The sequence below is a fragment of the Petromyzon marinus genome, chromosome 29, assembly GCF_048934315.1.
Source record: "Petromyzon marinus isolate PM22_M1 ecotype Great Lakes invasive population chromosome 29, UKy_Petmar_22M1.pri1.0, whole genome shotgun sequence".
NCBI lineage: Eukaryota > Metazoa > Chordata > Hyperoartia > Petromyzontiformes > Petromyzontidae > Petromyzon > Petromyzon marinus.
In genome coordinates this window covers 266,090-290,739 of record NC_133695.1, presented here as the reverse complement: position 1 = coordinate 290,739, position 24,650 = coordinate 266,090, and the positions used below count along the sequence as shown (strand labels likewise).

The window sequence follows — 24,650 nt, the reverse complement described above, 5'->3', positions numbered from 1 at the left end:
CGACTTCCTGTATACCAAGCGAGGTAGTTAACATCTCACCACCATGGCAGCCACTTGTTTTTTTACTTTACTTCATGGCTGTACTTTATTTTGATTGCTTTGTATTTATCAATTTGGTGATGCAGGTCACTCTCTATCCTGGTCTCTTGAGTTCACACCGGGTTAAACAAAAAAAACTTAAAACCTTTACATAAATTGGTGAATTAACACTTGACTTAAATAAAAAAAAACAGTGATTTCGGAATGCTTACTTGCTTATTAAGCATAGGCCTTGTCTGTGTTTGCAGCCATAGCCCTGGGTCTTTTGTGAGTCTATATATCATTGTGAGTCTATGGATCTCTATGCGAGTCAGTGGGTCTTTACATGAGTTGATTGTTTTAAGGGAATCCGTCTAATTCTGTGCGAGTTTGTCAGTCTCTATGTGATTATGTGGGTCTCTATCTGAGTCTATGGGAGTTTATGAGTCGATGTGCATATCAGCCAAAATGACCAAGGCTGTAATCATTTTGTCTTGGCGATTTGAAAAGCTTGAATCATAGACCACATTTTCTGGTGGATTATTTTGTCAGTCCCAGCAGATGACATGCAGGTTATTCTGGAGCTGTCTTATTGTTGGGCGAAAGTGGAATAATGAGGCTACATATTCTTTTTAAGAAGTTCTTGAAATGTCTTAATTGTGTTTAAATGCACTAATCTCTGAACTAATACAGAGGTCAACTCACAATCCGATGGTCTGAGTTAAAAACCCTGGTTGCGAATGTATTCACATTGATCAGACCTCCGCTCTCTGAAGTTAACAGTCATGGCTATGAGGATTAACAGTTCCCTACCATAGGAATGTGAAATTTCCACGACTGACTCAGGTTCTCCAATGGATACGAGCACAGCCTCCACGCTCGTTGGAGCAGAAAAAAAACCAGACTTTTTGGCTCGGATTCTGTGGTGGAATTGATTTTGCTGTTACAGGGGTGCTGTTTGCTTTTTAATATTTATACCAATAAAATCGCACTCACACCGTTTAAACCGTCAGTAGAAGTTTGCACAAAGGACGCTCATTTCAAAGTTCAGTGACCGCTTGGTCGCGTTTACAGGCTCTGTCCGTCAGGGTGGAGAGTGAGAGCTCAAGTCTGCGGATCCCACGTCTACCGCATACCAATGGCGCCTTGACCTTTCCCAGACTGGGGGGGGGGGGGGGGGGCAGATGCCAGATGTGCTAAAAGGCATTTATTTTCTAAAGCCTCGATTATCATACAAACCAAATGCCTCGTGGCTGACCATCGGTGCAATGTGAAGGTCCGCTTGACGTTGATGTGCCAACTTGGGGTGAACGAGTGGCGATGTGATATTAGTGAGTTCTATTATTATTAATAATGATGAGGCGAGAGGCTGCCTCGTAGTCTTTTGACACGGAATGAGTATCCTCATCACGTGGTCCTTCTTGACCTCCGATGTATAATGTTTACGTGCGAGCAAGAATACAGATACATCTGGCAAAACACGTTCCGCATAGTTGTGTTTATTGTCCTCTTCATGAGATTATACATTGCGTATTATGGATCTAATGTTTTCATATTATAAGCACACATCGATTTACACTGCTTTACTGGTAGGTAATATATTCCATAATTTTATCGATAAATGTGGATCATCAAGTTGATCTAATTTTTTTTCTCCTATTCTGAATTTGATAATAACAGCTAAATGTGCAGAAAGTCCAAAACTTAATTGCTTCTGGAGATAATTAATATTTAATTCTAAAGGTTTTTTTACATGTGCTTTTGATATACTTTCATGAAATATAATCGAGTATTACACAAATGTAGCATGACTACTCTAAAAGTGCAGCAATACAAATTCATGTGGTTCAGGTTCACTGTCCAATACTGCAGGGTTCATAATCTTATAGATATGCGCTATCCACTTCACAGTGGATCCCTTGATGTCATTCACAAGAGGAGGGGGTCAGTGTGTGCCTGAGCGTCATGGTCCAAATTTGCGAAATATAAAAAATCACACGCAAATATATTCAATTGGAATGTACATTGCAATTATTTCCATCGACTGAAAAAAAACATTGGCAGGAGCCACTCCTCAAAAAGAGTCGGGAGACACAGTGAGGCTTTTCTGTATATACAATTATCATAATGATACTAAATAATAATTTGGCAGATTTCCATTCCATTCTCAAGCAGACTTCAGCACATTGACGTCCTTTATCCTTTTCGTTCCTGTTGAGCGTAATGTGAAAAGATGTGTCCCTTGTTTTGAGTGTTTATATTGAATATAAGGCCGTTGTGAGTGAACAAACAGCATGCAGCAATATCAGTTGTGTGATTGCTGTCAGGACATTTAAAATGTGTGATCCAAATTTGTTTTAATTCCCAAACCTAGATTGTCTCATACTGTAAGGTTGTCTTGTTTGTTTGTATGTTCCTACGAAGCTCGATTCATCTTTGTATATTGGCAAAGTGGCACATTAATCTCAATCGATTGACATATATCCAGGCTGAGCTATTTATAGATACATACTCTTTAGTTTTTTCGGTAAAGTCACGTAGGTAAAATAAAATAATATAATAATAAAACAACTAAATTAAATCACGACGTTTCGGAGGGAACACAAGCTTCCGTCTTCAGGTGGAACAGTCACAGCAAGATAGCTGCATCAAGTTCCACCTGAAGACGGAAGCTTGTGTTGCCTCCGAAACGTCGTGATTTAATTGTTTTATTTTATTTTACCTACGTGACTTTACCGAAAAAACAAAGAGTATGAATCCTTGCAGTCACGAAAGCTTCAAATCTAGAACTATTTATAGATACTCAACAATTTATAATGACCTTATTTCTAATGACTTCAGCTTCATGCATCATTCAATGTGGGATGCAAATCTAACAGGCTATATTAGACAAACGGCATGAGGAGTGTGTTTAAATATTTAAATGTTTTCTCAATGACATATCCCTATAATTGTAGTGGGGTATCTATAAAAGATATCGTCTTTGTGTAGTTTCTGTTTCAATATTTCAGTTTGTGTGTGTCACTATTTTTAGGTGTGCATTTACTTAAAAAATGTTATCACACCTAAACATATAAATATATTTACTTTTTAAATCGTTGCTGGAATCCAAACACAATGCACAACCTTGCTGCCTTATGTTGGAACTTTGAGACATATATCACTTCTGTAAATGGTCTCAAGACAACACTTGAAACACACTTCACTGTCTTGGCAGAAAGTTATGAAAGAAATAAAAGTATTCCTTGACCGCCTCCCTCCCAGTGTGAATTTGGCACGGTCCATGCGGTTTCGTCGCATGACGCACACAAACTGTTTCTGACCCGGGGCACGGGTTTGGGAAGTTTTACACGATTAATCTGAGTTTCAGGTTTCTCTGGCAAATGAAGACGTTTCACCTGCAGGCCTGTGGTCCCTGGTTTCTGCATCTCGCTTTCCAGCATGCATTTGTCCTTTGAAGTATTTGCTATTTATTAATGCGTTATACTTGAGTAAGTGGGCAAGTTAATTATGGATGCATGACTCCATCCTTATGGTGATATTTTATTACAGTAAAAATCCATTGAATTCTGACGAGCTGTTTTAGAATGACTTACACCTAATTATAGAAGAAACCCCTTTCCTGCAGCTCATGCAAGCAGCATTGATTTATTGCCCTTTCTTTAGCCCCAGAATAGCTGCAGAATGCCCCATCCCCCTCTGCGTTTCCATCTGTGATGGAGGTATTCCTCCTCCACTTGTTTACCAAGGCATGAATCAGACCTGTGATGTTGTTTACTCGTCGGGCTTATAAAAGGTGAAATTCCAGATTGCTATGACCAGCACAGTGATTTGTCTGTCTGCAAGTGCACGTCCTATCTGGAGATCACTGTATTCCTCCAAAATTGATCTACAGAGTGCAGATTACAATGGTCTCCATGAATCTGTCGACCCAGGGGAAGGCCTAAGACCAGATGGTGAGACACTATTAGGCAGATATTTGAGGTCATGCATCTCCTGTGCAGCAGCTGCAGGATCTGGCAGTAGGTAGAAAGGTGCCGCTGGCACTAGAGGCCGTAATATCATCTAGACCTTCTTGTGACCAGCCCAGAGAATGCTGTGTCTGTAAACGCAAGGCTTCATCTATAGTTCATTGTGTTCCTTCCAAAGGAACCTGTACTCTGACAATCGAAGATATGCCGATTTTGCTAATAAACCAAAAAAATTGGCATACGTGTCCACGTGACAACCTGATTGGATTGGCTTTGTTAGGTGGTAGAGGGATATAGTTTAACATTGGCATTATACCTACACGATGATCTAACGCAAGATAAACTAATTGTGAATCATTGTAGTTTTGCATGTTCGCCCTGCTACTGCAGTGAGAGAAAAAAGTATTTGATCCCCTGCTGATTTTGTACGTTTACCCACTGACAAAGAAATGATCAGTCTATAATTTTAATGGTAGGTTTATTTGAACAGTGAGAGACAGAATAACAACAACAAAATCCAGAAAAACGCATGTCAAAAATGTTATAAATTGATTTGCATTTTAATGAGGGAAATAAGTATTTGACCCCTCTGCAAAACATGACTTAGTACTTGTTGGCAAAACCCTTGTTGGCAATCACAGAGGTCAGACGTTTCTTGTAGTTGGCCACCAGGTTTGCACGCATCTCAGGAGGGATTTTGTCCCACTCCTCTTTGCAGATCTTCTCCAAGTCATTAAGGTTTCGAGGCTGACGTTTGGCAACTCGAACCTTCAGCTCCCTCCACAGATTTTCTATGGGATTAAGGTCTGGAAACTGGCTAGGCCACTCCAGAACCTTAATGTGCTTCTTCTTGAGCCACTCCTTTGTTGCCTTGGCCGTGTGTTTTGGGTCATTGTCATGCTGGAATACCCATCCACGACCCATTTTCAATGCCCTGGCTGAGGGAAGGAGGTTCTCACCCAAGATTTGACGGTACATGGCCCCGTCCATCGTCCCTTTGATGCGGTGAAGTTGTCCTGTCCTCTTAGCAGAAAAACACCCCCAAAGCATAATGTTTCCAACTCCATGTTTGACGGTGGGGATGGTGTTCTTGGGGTCATAGGCAGCATTCCTCCAAACACGGCGAGTTGAGTTGATGCCAAAGAGCTCCATTTTGGTCTCATCTGACCACAACACTCTCACCCAGTTGTCCTCTGAATCATTCAGATGTTCATTGGCAAACTTCAGACGGGCATGTATATGTGCTTTCTTGAGCAGGGGGACCTTGTGGGCGCTGCAGGATTTCAGTCCTTCACAGCGTAGTGTGTTACCAATTGTTTTCTTGGTGACTATGGTCCCAGCTGCCTTGAGATCATTGACAAAATCCTCCCGTGTCGTTCTGGGCTGATTCCTCACCGTTCTCATGATCATTGCAACTCCACGAGGTGAGATCTTGCATGGAGCCCCAGGCCGAGGGAGATTGACAGTTCTTTTGTGTTTCTTCCATTTGCGAATAATCGCACCAACTGTTGTCACCTTCTCACCAAGCTGCTTGGCAATGGTCTTGTAGCCCATTCCAGCCTTGTGTAGGTCTAAAATCTTGTCCCTAACATCCTTGGAGAGCTCTTTGGTCTTTGCCATGGTGGAGAGTTTGGAATCTGATTGATTGCTTCTGTGGACAGGTGTCTTTTATACAGGTAACAAGCTGAGATTAGGAGCACTCCCTTTAAGAGTGTGCTCCTAATCTCAGCTCATTACCTGTATAAAAGACACCTGGGAGCCAAAAATCTTTCTGATTGAGAGGGGGTCAAATACTTATTTCCCTCATTAAAATGCAAATCAATTTATAACATTTTTGACATGCGTTTTTATGGATTTTTTGTTGTTGTTATTCTCTCTCACCGTTCAAATAAACCTACCATTAAAATTATAGACTGATCTTCTTTGGTTCTTTCGGTAAAGTCACGTAGAATGAGAATAAAATAATAAATTGATAAAATTAAATAACACAATAATATTCTCACGACGTTTCGGCCACAACACAAGCGGCCTTCATCAGGTGAAGGGGACGAGACTGTCTGGAGGACAGCGCTGGAGTGAGAAAGCCACGCTGAGATAACGACCTTTAAGCTGTGTGAGAAGAAACAAAGCACCTTGACAAAGGAATTAGCATAGAATTTAGCATTGAAATGGCTGAGTGATTAGCTTGTGACTGGTCACTGAAAACGCTATGTTAAAGTTAAAGCATACACATCCGCAAAGGCACCCCTTGACAAAGGAATTAGCATAGAATTTAGCATTGAAATAGCTAAGTTAAAGTATACACATCCGCAGAGGCACTCCTTGACAAAGGAATTAGCATAGAATTTAGCATTGAAATAGCTGAGTGATTAGCTTGTAACTGGTCACAGAAATAGCTATGTTAAAGTCAGAGCATATACATTGACCGAGGCACCTAGTACAAATCAAACAGGAGAATTTAGCATTGAAATAATTAGGCGAATTTAGCATTTAAATAACTGAGTGATTAGCTTGTGACTGGTCACAGAAATGGCTATGTTGAAGTCAAGGCCTACACATCTGAGCTATTCACAGTAACTGGGTTTACAATACAATATATAATGAATACTATATAGTGAACCAATAAAAAATACTAAAATATCAATTACCTCAATGTTATCAATAAACTCTATATTCTCCAATCAGCGAAGCTACCAACAATAAGTCGTTATATAACACAATGCTATATGGCGAAAAATGGGTGGATTCTTACCCTCAACTTTAGCAACACGGATAGCTACGGGTCCCGTTCAGATGGATGAGTTCATCCATGGTCGGAACAGAGGAGGGGGAGAGAGACAGCTGCGAGGCGCTGTTATACTCCATGTTGTAAACCATACCATTAACCGTGGTGTGAGAGGTATTAAGAGTCAATGCCAGCGAAAGAGCTGCAGTCTGAAGGTCATCGTAAAATACAATTAATTAAGAACGGAAATGGTTTAAAACATCTTTCCAATGGTTACTAAGCCAGAATCCATCTTCTCGGTTGAAATTGTCTCTGTGCTTGTATATGTGAATGGCCTCATGAACGAATCTCTCATGGTAGCCGGTTGGTTTGCAAAGAACCTCCGTCTTGGAGAAGTCAATGTCATGTGAGCCCACTGAATTATAACAATGATCTGCCACGGCAGAGGAGTTCGTTCTACCGTGTTTCAAGTCTGCTTTATGTTCGGGGATGCGGTCCGAGATATGTCGTTTGGTTTCTCCAATGTAGCTACTACTGACTTTAACACAGCTATTTCTGTGACCAGTTACAAGCTAATCACTCAGCTATTTCAATGCTAAATTCTATGCTAATTCCTTTGTCAAGGGGTGCCTTTGCGGATGTGTATGCTTTAACTTTAACATAGCCTTTTCTGTGACCAGTCACAAGCTAATCACTCAGCCATTTCAATGCTAAATTCTATGCTAATTCCTTTGTCAAGGCGCTTTGTTTCTTCTCACACAGCTTAAAGGTCGTTATCTCAGCGTGGCTTTCTCACTACAGCGCTGTCCTCCAGACAGTCTCGTCCCCTTCACCTGATGAAGGCCGCTTGTGTTGTGGCCGAAACGTCGTGAGAATATTATTGTGTTATTTTATTTTATCAATGTATTATTTTATTCTCATTCTACGTGACTTTACCGAAAGAACCAAAGAAGATGAATCCTTGCAGTCACGAAAGCTTTAAATCGAAAAATATAGACTGATCATTTCTTTGTCAGTGGGCAAACGTACAAAATTAGCAGGGGATCAAAAACTTTTTTCCCTCACTGTATTTCATGACTCTTCACCAATAAGCCTTATTACTATGATGAACGCAAATGTAAATGCATGTGGAGGGGAGAAGATAAAGTTTTAAACTTACAAGTTTAAAATTTTAGTTTTGCGTGTCAGCCACACTGTGAACACCATGACTGTAAACAATCTTAAATTCACAGCTTTATCATGGCCCTGAAGGCAGTGGTGTATCAGCAATAGGGACAGACAAAACAATAGTAAATATATAAATGAAATCGCAGCCAAACACAAGCTCCACAATAAATAATGCATGCACAACTAAATGCACCCTGGCTAGTGCCAGGGTGCATCGGAGGTGGCCTGATTTCCCTCTGAGTAAAAACTGCTGTTCACAGCTCTCTCGGGGACCACAGACCACAGGCTAAACTCTTCATAGCTGTTGGTGGCCAAGCGGAGTGTGGACACGTGTAATTAGGTCTTCTCTTGAGCAGCAGTGACGAGAGATGGTTAGACAAATGAACATCACACACATGCAGTGTGTGATGTTCATTTTATTAAAAAAAACGCATTCTTGTGATTGACACATCCTTTTCCACTAAAATATATAATCTATATGCCTGTCACTATAGATGTATGTATATTATAAAGTAAGTAAGTGGTGCTTTTTTAACTTAAGGTATCTGCTGTATGATTAGAATGTGCTGTAAATTAGTGTGCACATATGCCGATGTGTTCTTTAAAAAGTAGAAGTTCAGCCCTGCAAGTACTTGCCCATGCCACTGCTGGTGGAAGGGCTTCCCCTAGAGGAAGCGCTACAGAGCCCCTTGCTTCGGGTACGTGCACCACTCTTTCAGTGGTGACCAGCTGTATCACAAGAGGTGGGGGGCAGTTTGTGACAATTCAGTATATATGTTATATATATAAAAAAAAGAAATGCATCAGATCACTCAGATATGCCAAATCTAATCAGTGCTTCTATGAACCTGGAGAATGTATCTGTCTGTCCATTTGGTGCTGCAGTAATCTGATATCATATATTGCATTCACTTTCCCAGACCATGGAAAATGTTGATGTATTGAAGTGCAGCGATTTGAGAGTATGAGGCAGCTCGAGGAAATGCCGACGCTACTACCAGACCACAGCTAAACACAGTCCTTCTGTGAACACGTTTATCTCACCGCACTGCCAGCCAACAAATCCGTACGATGAGATAAGAGGTTGTTTTTTTAATTTAATTTTAATAAGATCTAGTACAAGACGGGATGGTGTTATAGAGTTTAGGAAAAACAATCACATTATCTCTTGTGTGTAGTGACAGTTTTCACAAAAGGCATAAGAGAGCATGGGACTCTTTGCATTACTTCCGCAAGCTGATCTGATAGCTGCAATTGAGTTTCTCTGTCTCTGGACGGAAAGTAACATCATTGCAAGAAGCTCGATTAATGGAGGCAACTTTATCTTGTGAAATAAGGGTTATTGCTGGCCTGGAAGGTACAAAATGGTTCTGTATTCCTTTTCCAAGGACAGGCGAGAAACGAAAAACCCTGCATCGCCCAGGTGGTATGGACACGGTCACCGAAACGAACACAAAGTGAATGGAGAATCCCAGCCCCATTGTTCATATGCTGCTTGGTGAAGGCCACCCACACGCCGTGTCGGTCGTGGAGGTGGCCCGAGTGTACTCTACCACCTTCTGGGTTTGTCGAAGGGAGCATTCCCAGGACCAGTTCAGGTATCACCAGGAATCAAACTCAGGTCGTCAAATTCATGGCACAGTATGTGAACCTTTGCACCACCTATCCCGCAGTTGTATTTATTTGTATATAATTTAGCATTACATGTGCATGATTTTTAATTATTCAGAGTCAGAATCAGAATATATATTTATTCTGGAGGAATCCAATGAGGAATCCGAAGTCCAGTAGATGAAATACTTGCTATAGCTATGGGACCATCTGCAATGTCTACAAAGTCTAAAATGTAAAGGGAGTAGTCGGTTGTCCTCTATCTTTACTCAGCGCTACTTCCACTGCCCAAAGTTTGTTTTCCTCTGAATCATTGAGCAAGACCAAATGAATTGGTTACTTGATAGTCATTTTCTATTGCGATAGCTCCTCTTTCCAGCAAGCTGTCTTGCATTCGATTAGTTTACTTACTTTCATGCTCACGGTGAAATATGCCACACAATCACACAAGAAGGGCCCATTTCACTCGGTAGCACATGTAATTTGATTCTGCCAAAAATGTATTTAGGTGCAATTAAATATTTTCTTGGAACCCTGGGCTATGATTTTGTGATGAATAATGTGGCTGAAGACAGGTCGATAATCCTCACCGAAATTAGTGAAGGAAAATGCTAAATTATTTTACGTACAAAAATACACAAACACGATAATAATTCTCATATTTAATTGTCTAAATACTACTGCATTTCAGGACTGTACAGAAATCAAGGGACAAAAGGGGAGAAACAGTGTAAGCAGAGGGAAGTGTGTGTGTGGCAAAGTCTGGACAAAGATTTGGACAAAGTCCCACCGGTGAGCTCCTCCGGCAGGCAAGGCTGCGTTGACTGGGTCATGTAGCCCGCATGACCAGCCACTGCATGCTGAAACAGCTTTTGTTCGGTGGAATAGAGGGGACTAAACGGGCGCGGCACGGGCTAGAGAAGCGATGGAGTGATGTGGTACAAGAGGATGTGGAGCTGAGTGGACTTGCCGATGACTGGTACCAGAGGTGTCAAGATCGGCCTCTGTGAAGGAGGCTCGTGAAGGACTGGGCAGTTTAAGGTAGTGGCCCTCTTATAACAACGGAGGGCAGAGGAGTGATGCTCACAACAACGAGCAGAGCACCGGGTGGCTAAAACAGAGCAAGTTAGCAAAGTAGGGGGCTCTAGCACCTGGGTCTGCCTTCTGACCTGCCAGTGTGCGTTAGACACTTCACGTGGCCTCAACGTGAACATAGCCTGGCACAAGCGCCGTGGTGATGTCACCGCCACTTAGTGGTGAATAGCGGTTGTTGTTGTTGTTATGGCTAAACAACACTTGGACAACAGCAGCCAGACAGAGGAGCGAGACTGTGGGGGCCTGAGCACTGGCAGCAAGCAAGGGGACAACATGCTGGACCCATGCCATCTCCAAAATTCAGCAAGCAGCATAGGTTTGCCATCTCCTGAGGGGCAAATAACCGGGACACATCATGGGAAGAAGTAAATATCTCACAATACCAGAAGAGGGAGCACTACGTGTAATGCATTGTGTTAAGCTGTATATTACAAGACTGCTAATCAACTGAAAAATGCCAGGATTGTTAATTCTCTGGGAAGACTTGCAGATTTCCCAGCATGGATGACTCAAAAAGAAGACACTCCTGGTGCAATCCAGTGCTCAGCGGTTCATTCTCCCAGAGCAGCAGTTTAAATCCCACCCACCTCTATCCATGCAGCAGCAGTATAAATGAGGTGCACCACAGTTAGTCCACCGGATGGCCGTGTGTGGTGGATTAAAGTGTGGATACTGCCACCTCTACCCAGATGTCTGAGCAGCGTGGAAGAGTATGCCAAATGCCTTCCATCAGGGTTCTCTAGAGTTCCCTCTAGCGGAGGCCCTTCTGCCTGCAGTGGCATTAGCAAGTAATTGCAGGGCTGCACCGTTGCCTTTTTTAACATTATGATGTTTGGCAGTGGTAATATATTCGCGCTTAGCTGCCTCAACACTGGTGGAGAGGTCAAGCGGGGAAGCAGGCTCACCCGAGCAGCGGGCAACTTCCCACGCTGCACTCTAATCAAGTGCAAATGTGCAGCCCGAGGTCAATCCACTGCTGAACGATGAAGGCCTTCCCACACCATGTCACTCACTGGCCTTGTTTATCCATACTTGAGTTTGGGGGTTGGTAAAAGGGGACCTCAGGGCTGGTTCAGAGATCACCTGCCGCTGATATTAACCGTCACCACGAATCAAATGCGGGGGTTGCCGGGTTCACATCACAGTGTGCTAACCACTTTGTCACTGCTCTAACAATTAGGACATTACATGGTTAATGAACACACATTATCATTAGGCTGCAGGGAAATCTTGCAGGCTGGAAATTGTAATACTTTTCTAATAAGAGTATGGGGTTGAAGCTTGGGAATGTGTCGTCAAGGGTTAAAGGGAGAGGGGATAATGGTGATGAAAGATTTAGAGAGTGGGTCATTTGAGTTGATGGGCAGGTCATGGGACAGGCACTGTCGTATTGAAAACACTCAATATTAACGTGTCGTATTGAATTTTGATTTAAAGCTTTCGTGACTGCAGGGATTCACGTAGAAGGGAAACAATAAAATAATAAAAATAGAAAACAATAATAATACAGCGCCTCTCTGTGTATATGCTTAATGCACAAGCAGTCTGCAGTACACTGACTGGTATTGGACTCTATTTCACTGTTGTCCTGAACACGGCACATCATTTCATTGTTCCTCTCTTCCCTTAGCTAGAGCAGTCAATCTATAAAAAAGATGAGAATATCATTGTAAAAACACACACACACACACGCCTACATATAATATGCCCTGGCATGCCTGGACCAGAGGCTAATGGAAAATTGCCATCACAAACATGAAAATTCCGCGCACCTCTAAGCTCAGTATATGTGCATGCACAAGGATACAAAGGCTGTCACTGAATGTGCAAAAGTAATCCCTGTTTACAGATCACGCAGGTGATACAGAGACTCAACACCTACAGCTATGTACACGTTATATATTCCACAAGACATTGCTCGTGTCTTGTATCAATATACCCAGTGTTACCTGCGAGCAGGGATTGCCTTTACCCATGGTCAACACGACAATACTGAGGGCAATATGAGAACAACGATAATTAATGAGCGCATTTGGGGTAAAGTGTGGGGACTCCCACGTCTTCCAAGTGTGGAAGAATCGGCCACGACACCTTGGAGAGGGGCTTGCTGGAGCTCCCTCGAGTGGAGCCCCTTCCACCAGCAGTGGCGTGAGCATGCCATTGCAGGGCTGCTAATTAACTTTTATTTCTGCGAACAACTTTTGTTCATCAGTCTTACACTGTGGGCTGCCAAATGCATTTTCTATTACACGCAGTGGCTGAATAATTGTTCTGTATTTTGTCTGTGAGTAAAACAAAACATTTTCGCATCTTTTTTGGTACATGGTGCCTGAGCAGGGCACCCCAGTGTGACTAAGCCAGATCAACTAAGAGGCAATCCTTAAATCAATTCTTTTATTTTTCAAGTGAAAGTGGTAACAGTGCCAAACAGGTCAATGGTTGTGGTGGCCCCATCAGCATTTACCACGGGAGATCTCAAGAGCCCCCTCCCCCATCGCCCCTTCCCCACAGTGCCCGCTATAGTCTTACACTGCATAATGCATAGAACCCTTCCAAACATACTGCCGTATGCAAGGTTAATGAAGCAAGGGGAACGGGACCGATTGTTGAGAGGCCTCTGTGGAGATTGCTAACACAGTGTGAGACTCTCACTAGGACACTGCCCGAGGGAAGCAGAGATGTAATCATCCTGAACACCTGGTCACGCTTGATAATGACTCGAGTCTTTCACTGTGAAAGATGTTTAAAGCCACCGCCTATCATGGTTGGGACAGTCAGAGAATCTGTAGTTCTCTGCTGGTTTTTCGGGTTTGCTGCTTGCTCGGCAGGATGTCCAACGTTTCACTCCATGGCTCTACATGCCGATTACTTCTTCACTTCTTCAGTTCCTTGAATTCAGTTCCTAAAGTGGCTCCCAGCATGTGGAGCGAAACGTCGGACGTCATGCTGACCACAACGCGCAGCACAACCTGGAAAACACAGCGGAGAGCTGTCCAGCGGGAGCTCCAATTAGCACGGTTGGCTACGTAGGTTACGTCTAAGGGGAGATGGAGCAAAGAAATCAGCTCGTGTGCAATAGCTAGGTGGAGTGTTGCACCACACGATATGAGAGATGGTGGTTGCTTGGGAAGGCCTTCATCCAGCAGTGGATTGATCATGGCTGATGATGACGTATAGGTGTAGTAAATTATTGCCAGAGAGCACTGTGTATATTAGCCCCGTATGAATGCCTTATAAATGAATACACCAGTTTGTTAGCCTACCGAAGGAACGAATCGCCGATATTTTCGAAATGCCGTGTTGGTGTGGTCATCCTTGTCAAATTAGAAATTCCATTCGATTGCGTAAATGTGAGATGACTGCTTCGCGCATTACCTTGGGATATCCACTTTATACATTTGTATTCTATTTTAGTGGGAGATGTAATCAAATGAAAATTTATTTGAAGGTTTGCTGATGAAAAAAAAATCAGACGATTAAATTCAAATCGTGGAAAAAGCAGAGGGCTTGCTTGAGGCAAGATCAGATCGTTATCTTATTATTTCACAGCAGACGCCTTGCAGTGCGAGGGATTGTGTGTCATTTGTGTAAACAACAAGTACAGGTAGTCCCCGACTTACGACGGAGATGCGTTACGACGACCCCATCGTAAGTCGAAAATATCGTAAGTCGAAAATGACCCTGCCTACCCAGGAGTCTTAAAGAATGGTGATAATTTAGCAAAACAGAGGAATTTACAGTACCGTACTGTATAAACAATATACTGTGTGAATTTATTAATTACAATACTGTATTGCACAGTAAAATTTAAAGTAAAAAACAAGGTAAATTCTTAGCCTACCTATATGAACTGCAATTTCATAGAAAGTTTTTTTCAGGAAACAATCCTATCTGCTATAAAAAAAAAATAAACTTTTAACATGCATTGAACGTATGCATCGTATCGTGGTAACCCTAAAATTAAATCGCTAAAGCTATGTATGATACATGCATTGGACGTATCGTAACGTATCATATTCTACTGTACTCACCAAGATTCTGTCCGTCGTCTGCACACTTGAACGATTTTAGGTTGTTGATGGCTACATTAACTTAGTTGTCGGAAGAGGAGGATGGCGATGATAAAGTTACAGTATCGTACCTCGTACACTGCTGCGTTTTCCTTGCCTCACGAAATGAAAAATATTTTACAATTTTGTCATATCGCTATCGCCATCGTAAGATAGAAATATCGTAAGTCGGGAACCATCGTAAGTCGGGGACTACCTGTATGCGTTTTGAAATTCCTATCAAATATTTATTTAAAGGCCATTTATGAAAATTACATTTCATTCTTTAATTACGTACAAATACATAATTTGTTCACACCAGTGAACATTAGTTACGGTTAGGTTCTAGGTTCATGGTTAGTTTGTAACAAAAAATAAATAAAGGGGTATAAATACATATTGTTGTGGGAACAAGCATGTGGAGGAAACATTCTCTGATACCAGGGTAACTGAAGAGAGCACCCCATTTAAAAGGATAACACTAGAATGTTATGCACAGGTGGGTTCATCAATCCCCGCACTGTTCCTGCTCAGTGACGTAGCTATCGAGTGTGTAGGTGGTGCAACTTCACCGGGCGGCCCACGGGCTGTTTGGGACCCAGGCTAAAGGGGGGGGGGGGGGCATTTAATTTGTTTTTACCGGGGCCCACATCCCACAAGACAATCAAACTGCACAATTGGTTCTGCTATCTCCCGGCTGCCTCAAAAGCCAGCGGGTTTGGGATTCCCACAAATGCACAGATCTGCTTGGATTCATTAAATGCATCTGCCACTAGGCCTGGTTAAAACCCAGCACCGACAATTATAGCACATCTATTGATGTGCAGTGGAATACACAAAATCAAAATAATGTTGACGTACTCTCACACGAGCCATATCTTTCCGTCTTTGAGTGCATCCGTATTACATTAAGTTTCAATGGTCATAAAACAATGTCCTCTGTTGATTACTAATTGACTTGCATAACCTACTTAGGGCTGCAGGAGACAAACAAACAATACCACCATGACTATCGCACAAATTGGCAGCTCGTGAATTCAAATGTAAATGCTCTGAATGTTGTCTGGCATTTGCTTGCTTCACACTAACAAAGGCATGAATGTGGTGGTTGGTCTCTAGAGATGCAAAGGAAAAAATAATTTCTGTTTTGGGGCTCTTACAGTAACCACTTCTTCCTGCCAATTCAGTTGCCTGGCTTTCAATTAAGCCCATTTTGTGCAACTTGATTGATTACCATTAAATCAATATGTGACTTCCTGTATTGATATTGATTAAGCATATGACTTATAAGAGTAGGGGTCTTGCCCAAATCATTTATAAGCAACCTTGGTATACTATCTATGACGGATCACGTATTCAAGTAAATAAAGCAGATCTATGTTCTAGATTTCATTATTTGAACTTTATGACGGTACCCCGGGGTACCATAGAACCCCGGCTCTCGCATGATGTCCGTGATGCAGTCATTCTTAGTCTGTTGGTGGTCGGCGATGCGGCAATCGACTCATCTCGACGAGCTGTACACGATGCACCACTACGGTGCGTACGAGCGTTCAGGGTTTCGGCGCAATCATCGTCATCACTGCGTTTCGACATCGCGGAGTAGCACTGATTTCGGATTGATTATTGGTACCCCAGTCGTGGAGTGAAGTACACCCCTTATATATAGAAAAAAAGAGTGTTCCAGAAATAAAATATTTAATTGCCTCGGTCATTTTGTATTATTTGGTACCCCGGGGTAGCGCCATAAGGATCATTTACCCACTTTCAAGGCAATGCTGCGTTGCCGTAAAGATTGTCTCACATTGGACTGCAATCCAGAGGTCGCTGGTTTTATCTCCAATTTTGTGCAGTCGAGACAATGATGCAAGTTTCTTTATTGCCACTCGCCTCTGTCCACCCTGCAGCATAAATGGGTTCACCACAGTTGATGGGCGAGTTGCATGTGGTGGGGTAAAGTGTGGGTGCTTTCACCGATTCCAAGACGTCTGGCAGGATGAGCAGTCGTCCGAAAGCCCTCTCGAGGGGCTCTCCAGAGCTCCCCATAGTGGAGGCCCTTTCATACGCGGCGATGAGCGCAGGCAGCTGCACCTTCACCTCGCACCGTCTTCAAGGACGGTGTGAGGCACCACGGTGGCTAGGAGATGTTAACTACCTCGCCTAGTATACAGGAGGTCGTGGGTTCGATCCCGACAACCCACGCCTGTTTATTTGGAGTTTGCATGTTCTCCAACGTGGTCGCGTCGATTTTGCTCCGGGTCCTCTGGTTTTTCCCTGCACTTTTAGAATCAATGTGAATTTAGAGTATTTGGCCGATATAAATCTCCACTTGAAAAGCCACTTCGTTGAACTATAATTTGTGGCCAAGCAAGTGGGCCTTACCTGGTAAAATAAAGATAGTCGAATATATTGTGTTTATTGTTCACATCCATACGATTGACTTGAGAGTCGTGAGAGTGGAGGGGAATTGGGTTCGTGTGTACGCTCCCTCCCAGGACTAATAATGTGTTGAAGAAGCAAGGGACAGGAAGCACGCTGCAAAGCATGCATTATGCACGTCACCATGCACCATGCATTAATACCGCTTTCCCTCACGGTGCCAAAGTGTAGGGGCGGCAACCACTCAGGGTCCATTTCCCCTCTTGCCCCTTGTGAACTCTTACTGCTCTGTTGGTGTGTGCGCGTGGGACGACAGGCGTAGTGGGCTTAATGCGAAGAAGCCCGCCTCAATTTTCAGAGTAAGGGCTGGGTGGGTTTAACGTGTCTTGGATAATTGTGTTGAGGAATCTGCGCAAGCAAATCAATTATGTAAACACAATGTAAGTACGAAAAGAGAGTGCCTGTTAATTACAGATGACTACTTAGTAGCTCTTCTTCATCAAGTTCAATTTCGCTACATATTCTCTCAAGTCCAAAGTAGTCCAAGTTTTCCTTGTTTGAAATGCTTTTTCATCCTGATACATTGGTCTGCAATGTTTATTTTTCAATAGATTAAGTGGTCTTCCTTTTCCTTTCAGGGAATAAACAAGCTGTATTATTTTACACTGATAAGTTCCACTTTTAAATTTGGCTGAAACCCCATAATGGATAAAATTCCAATTATCTTGCCTCTCCCTTTCTACACTTCGACATCAGCCTGACAGCAGAATCCTAAAACTTTTTTCGCGCGAGACATTGATCTGACAAACGATGGCGTTGCATTCATTAACAAGTTGTATGCAATATCTCCATTCGTTAATGCTCTCAGAATGCTTGCGGATGCACAAACAAGAGGTTTTGCCGTTAATGATCTCAGCGATACAGCGTGCTTGAGGCACGGCGAATAGCAGTGGGCCCTGGGATCGCGAATCCTTATGGGCATAAAAAAATAACAAAAGTAAATAATGAGCCTCCCCATCTCATAGGAATAGCACATAACTTTGGACAATGACCCTAAGTTGACAAATAGGCAGAGCAAAAGATTTCACAATGAGTCCATGCCAACCAGTAGACAGAGTATGCATGTGTGATGCAGTGAGGAGTGTTTCATTTGATCGTGCACAGTGACTGCTGAGCAACAAATCGTGAGCATAATATTGATCACAGCCACGAGTCTGGTAAATGTGCAGCCCTGCAACTGCTTGCTTCTGCCGCTGCTGGGAGAAGGACTTCCACTAGAGGGGGCTCTAGATAGCCTCCTTAGAGGGCTCTCTGGTATCCTCCTCCACGCTGATTGAGAGGCCCCACACTTTACCCGTGGGTAGTGATGAATAGCAGCAGTCTGTCCACTGCCCAACGGCTGTTGACTTCTCACCTATTGGTATTCACAAGGTGGTGCTAAATTTATCAACCCTGGAAGGATGATGGGCTGAGTTAACCATAGGCTGGGATTTTAATCTATGATCTCATCATTGGGAGCCCTGCTGATTTAGCAACTGAGCTACTACGCCTTGGATTTACGCAACTTAATTTGCTGTACTTATTTTGTGAATGTCTGCTAAATGTTTTATTACATTTCACTATACATTTCTTTGAGGACATCAACATAAAACTTGGAAGGATTACTTTGAGCATACTTTTTTTGAACCGACACTTTCGAAATTCATACAAGTCTCAAATTGCTTGGTTCAAATCTAATTTAGGTTTACACTAAGAAGTCTTCAACTCTGTACAATGTCAACGGATCGTAAACACAAATGTGTTCAGAGCGTTTCAGAAGGATAACGCACAAGCTTTTTAAAAAAGATGCTTAACAGCACTCGCACTGCTATTGTGACATTACATGTATTACCGCATTGGGATGTTGAGGCTTTCAAGCACGTATCAAATGTGATTATATTTAAATACACTACTGTATAAGCGTAATACACTGCCTTTGATGGGTGTACATCAACCTGGTGCATCTGCTGACATGCACAGCTCTTGTGTTAATCCACTTCTGGCTGGACGAGGGGCCTGTCCATGCTGTGCGTGTCACGGAGGTTCTTTGACCATACTTCCCCATGCTGGTCAGTGTGGGTTGTTGAAGGTGGGGAGCATAGACACGGGAGCACGGACGTGCACGTGCAGTGCAACAATATATTTTGCTGCACTCATTCTCCATTGTTCTCCACAGCTCTTCAGTCACCATGACAACCTGGTGGGCGTGGTAGTCACACATCCAGACACAGTTCAGGGCGTGGTAGTCACAGATCCAGGCACAGTTCAGGGCGTGGTAGTCACACATCCAGACACAGTCCAGGGCGTGGTAGTCACACATCCAGACACAGTTCAGGGCGTGGTAGTCACAGATCCAGGCACAGTTCAGGGCGTGGTAGTCACACATCCAGACACAGTCCAGGGCGTGGTAGTCACACATCCAGACACAGTTCAGGGCGTGGTAGTCACACATCCAGACACAGTTCAGGGCGTGGTAGTCACACATCCAGACACAGTCCAGGGCGTGGTAGTCACACATCCAGACACAGTCCAGGGCGTGGTAGTCACACATCCAGACACAGTTCAGGGCGTGGTAGTCACACATCCAGTCACAGTCCAGGGCATGGTAGTCACACATCCAGACACAGTTCAGGGCATGGTAGTCACACATCCAGACACAGTTCAGGGCGTGGTAGTCACGCATCCAGGCACAGTCCAGGGCGTGGTAGTCACACATCCAGGCACAGTTCAGGGCGTGGTAGTCACACATCCAGACACAGTTCAGGGCGTGGTAGTCACACATCCAGGCACAGTCCAGGGCGTGGTAGTCACACATCCAGACACAGTTCATGCCGTGGTAGTCACACATCCAGGCACAGTTCAGGGCGTGGTAGTCACACATCCAGACACAGTTCAGGGCGTGGTAGTCACACATCCAGGCACAGTCCAGGGCGTGGTAGTCACACATCCAGACACAGTTCAGGGCGTGGTAGTCACACATCCAGACACAGTTCATGCCGTGGTAGTCACACATCCAGACACAGTCCAGGGCATGGTAGTCACACATCCAGACACAGTCCAGGGCGTGGTAGTCACACATCCAGGCACAGTCCAGGGCGTGGTAGTCACACATCCAGACACAGTTCAGGGCGTGGTAGTCACACATCCAGGCACAGTCCAGGGCGTGGTAGTCACACATCCAGACACAGTCCAGGGCGTGGTAGTCACACATCCAGGCACAGTCCAGGGCATGGTAGTCACACATCCAGACACAGTTCAGGGCGTGGTAGTCACACATCCAGACACAGTTCAGGGCATGGTAGTCACACATCCAGACACAGTTCAGGGCGTGGTAGTCACACATCCAGACACAGTTCAGGGCGTGGTAGTCACACATCCAGGCACAGTTCAGGGCATGGTAGTCACACATCCAGACACAGTTCAGGGCGTGGTAGTCACACATCCAGACACAGTTCAGGGCGTGGTAGTCACACATCCAGGCACAGTTCAGGGCGTGGTAGTCACACATCCAGACATCATCCAAGCTCAGTGATGAGATTGGAATCTTTGTGGGTATTTTGGTTGTAGCCTGCCTGGTTTATGCTGCATAAAATAAGTTACCCGGCGCATTAAACATCAACAGATAACAGCGGCCAGATCAGATGTGGTGCTAGACACATCGCTCCTCTGTGGGCGATGTCAGACTTAATTTTCAGACGACCTAACCCAAAATAAACCAATTATAAACCATAAGCTCATGCCCTCGAAGAGGTTCGGAGTAACACGTACATAAAACTAACACGGTTAATCTTAAATGTGTCTAACTTCTCTATTTGTACTCCTATTAGTGTATATTTTTATTTAATTCCGAGAGAATATAAAACAAATCTCACAATAGCTATTATTTGGCATTTTATTGATGTAAAAAGCCGATGCATTAAGTGCTTCGAGTAGAGGATTGTGAGCAGAGTCATGTGAGAATGATAGCTCTCTCCTCTCTGTTCGTTGCAATGGTTTTTCTCCCGTATCTACATTTATAGTATCTACATTTATAAGATCTACATTTATAAGATCTACATTTCTAAGATCTACATTTGTAATATCTACATTTATAGTATCTCCATTTATAATATCTACATTTATAAGATCTACAATTGTAATATCTACAATTATAAGATCTACATTTCTAAGATCTACATTTCTAAGATCTACATTTGTAACATCTACATTTATAGTATCTCCATTTATAATATCTACATTTATAAGATCTACATCTTGATTCGAGTGTCTGCTGCTGCTGTGTCCTGTACAGCACTTTGAGATCCTTGCTGAAAAGCGATAAATTAAATGGAATTATTGTATATTTGAAACATTTATGTTCACGTGCAACTGACACATTTTTCACAAAGTTAAATGCCCCCCAGGCAAAAGTGACATTAACCATGTGCCAAGTATTTCACTCCACTGTCACTCTGGTGTTTATAGACAATGTAATGTGTGCACATGTGCCATGGCGCATTGGTACACATGTGCTTTCTTGCGTGCTTATATATATAAATGCATGTGCGAATTCATACAAAGTGCAACTGTTCACGAGCGTGAGAATACATTTAAATAAACCGGCTTGATCACACGTATGTATGTACATATGTTGAACTTCTTTTGCACCGTACTTAGCCAACCATGCTAATCGTAGGTGTGGGGGATGGACAACAAACTAAACACAAAAATCCGTTCTAAAGAAATGACCTTTTAAATGCGTGCTTAAAAGTGCATAGCTTAAGCGGCTTACAAATACAATGTTTGGACGTGGAGCGGTGGCGACGTGATTACCAAGCTCGACTCGTCAGACTCGAGTTTGATTCCCGGCCACGGCTAAGATCAGTGGCGAGTGACATCCGATCTCGTCAAGCTCCTCCAGCTTCCCTCCACCCTGCAGGTCGCACTGACCAGCACAGTGGAGCATGGCCATCCCCCCCACCCATCACTGATACAGCATGGGGGGTGCCTTTATCCATTGTTGGATTGAGAATGTCTTTTAAGTTTTTTTGAAGTTTTATTTTACGTGCATATTTAAATAAATTACGTGTGCAAGACGTGCTCACGTTTGCACCTGTGCTAAAGTGCCTGAAAATGTTTTATCAGGACACGATGAGGAAAGAAATATAACTGTGTCAGCTGAAAGCATAATTAACATTTAATATGGTTGGTTTGGAACATTGCCATTCTAAGATGTAGAGAGGGACATCGAGAATCCAGTTTATAGTTTCTCACAGTAGCGGTTCCCGATGGCTGTGTGAGCTTTGCCACGACCCGGTGATGCTGTCTGAAGGAACGCAACTCTCGAGCCTGCAGTCTAAACAGAGCTGACACTCTGACACACTGACTCCCACTATCCGTACTCAGGCTGACAACTGCCAGATCTATCTTAGGCAGGCTAAAGTAGTCTCTTTCTCTCATCCATTACTCTTTAATTGGGTTTCCCTATTGTTAGGCAGTGTGGAATCCCGCTGCTCGGATATTCGTTTAAGCACTGAAGTTCGGTCTTTGATTGGGGGGGGGGGGGGGGGGGGGTTTAGTTTATTTTGAAAGCTATTTGACATTATGCATGTCAGTTGCAAACATTGGAGCCGTCTCTATTTTTGCTTCTTGTTGTGTTTTTCAAGGCAAACTATTTTTGCGTGGGGGGAGAAAAAAAACCTTTCGGTGTCCATTTTTCTTTCCAGCTGACACCAACCACACTCAAACCCATTTTTTTAAACGCCACAGACAATTCTATCTGGCGGGATGCTGTCTGGCTGGTTTTACAACGTTACTCCTCGGCTGGTTCTGTTCAATTATTTTGGATCCAGTCTCTTTAGCTGTAGATGACTGGTTGACTTTTGAATGCCGTGAGGAGGGCAAAAAGGAATTACCGGAGCATGAGAAAAGTTGAAAAATTAATATTTCAATCCTAAGTAGTTTGTGTTTGTGTGGGATGTCACCAGTAAAATAGTAGTACACATGCTCCTTAGAATGACTGTGCACGTGATACCCTTTCATTATAGACACAGGCCAGAGGGATTACATTCCCCTTCTACTTGGAACATAGAGAAAGCCCATTGAGCAAAGTACTTTTGCCTCCCTCTATTATTTGGAGGATTGGACACTTTGGTAGCCATTTGCAGAGTTCCCTTTCTGCTGTCACTCCTGCACCGTGCTCATCACTTCAGCTGGACACGCGTCCCGCCATGCCACCCTCTCGTGCCATCTCGCCATGGCCTTTCTTCGACAAGCTCGACCCTTTGTTTCCCTCTGACCAACTTCTCTCGATTATAATTGGAGTCAAGTTGCCAGTGCTTCGCCATTCCTTAATGTCCCTAGAAACCAGTCTTGGGTCCTCAGGATGGAGTTCGGCACAGGGTCACTTTCTCAGCTCTCATCCTTGAACTTAGCCTCCAATGTTCTTGGACTAAGGGCTTTGAGACTTGAGTCCTCTTTCAAACTGGATACCCTTTGCAAATGAGATGTGACACGTGAAGGGATTATCCAGGTGAAATATTTTAATTAAGAAGTAAAATATAAATGTAAAAAATACGGATGACTTTTATAAAGTTTCAAAATATTAACTGATTGATAATTTGTTGTAAAATTGAGTTTTTTCACGAAAATAAAATTGCGAGGAAGTTAATTAGGTGTAATTTATCAGTTTTGTTACAAAGTGTTGGCAATGTCTGTACTGTGGACATGAGCTGCAGCAAGCTAATGGACTAGTCTAGAGGACCAGGCCTAGACCCAAAAGGCTCAGTGGCAAGTACCCAGAGCTGCTCTCAACAATATCACCACAACATCACTGGGCGGATATAAAAACTGAACCAATGACCTCTTGTAAACTGGTTCAGCAGTGAGGATGCTGAATATTGCAATATCTGGCTGCCTCGACAGCTGTATAATTTATTAAGGATTACATACATTGCAGTCCATTCCTTTCACTGGGTTTTTGTAGGATTTAATCCCAAGAGGCATATGATGTGGTAGTGCTCTTTGAGAGTGGTTTGTTAGCACCCCCAAGTCGAGGTAGAATGGTCTCTTCAGCAGTAAAACATAACAGGAATCGGAAGTGTGCTTTTTATGTGAAGATATCACCATTCTTGCACATGTTCTGGATACAGAATTGTGATGGCCAGAAATTCATACAGCTGAGATTGTGACTTTTAAAATAAACATTTATTTGATGTAATTGCCCTCCAATTGTATACCGGCTGCGGTGTTGGCATCATGTCAAGAGAAGAAGATTCCATTCAGATTTTTTTGTAGAGGTGCGAACTCTTCATATCAGAGAATGGTCCATGGAAGCAGATAGCACAGAGCTACCTCTGAGATCCCTTCAAATGACCTCTGGTCCACACAGTCGAGGGCAGCACTTTCCTACCCGCTCTGCATGTGAAGTTAACGTTCATTAAATGAAAGCCAAACAAATATATACCAAGAATTCACCAACTTAAATGTTGAACCAAATATTTAACGCGATGGTTCTTCATGCAGACATTGGCGAGCAGCCTCCTACAAACTAGATTCAAAGCTTTCGTGACTGCAGGAATTACTCTTTGGTTCTTTCGGTAAAGTCACGTAGAAAGA

At 43.2% G+C, this 24,650-nt stretch overlaps 1 protein-coding gene across 2 annotated transcripts in view; it reads left to right on the top strand.

The window, feature by feature from the left end:
* Positions 1-24,650, top strand: part of LOC116947392 (potassium channel subfamily K member 2-like) — a 173,056-nt gene that overhangs the window by 100,815 nt on the left and 47,591 nt on the right. The window lies entirely within an intron of this gene.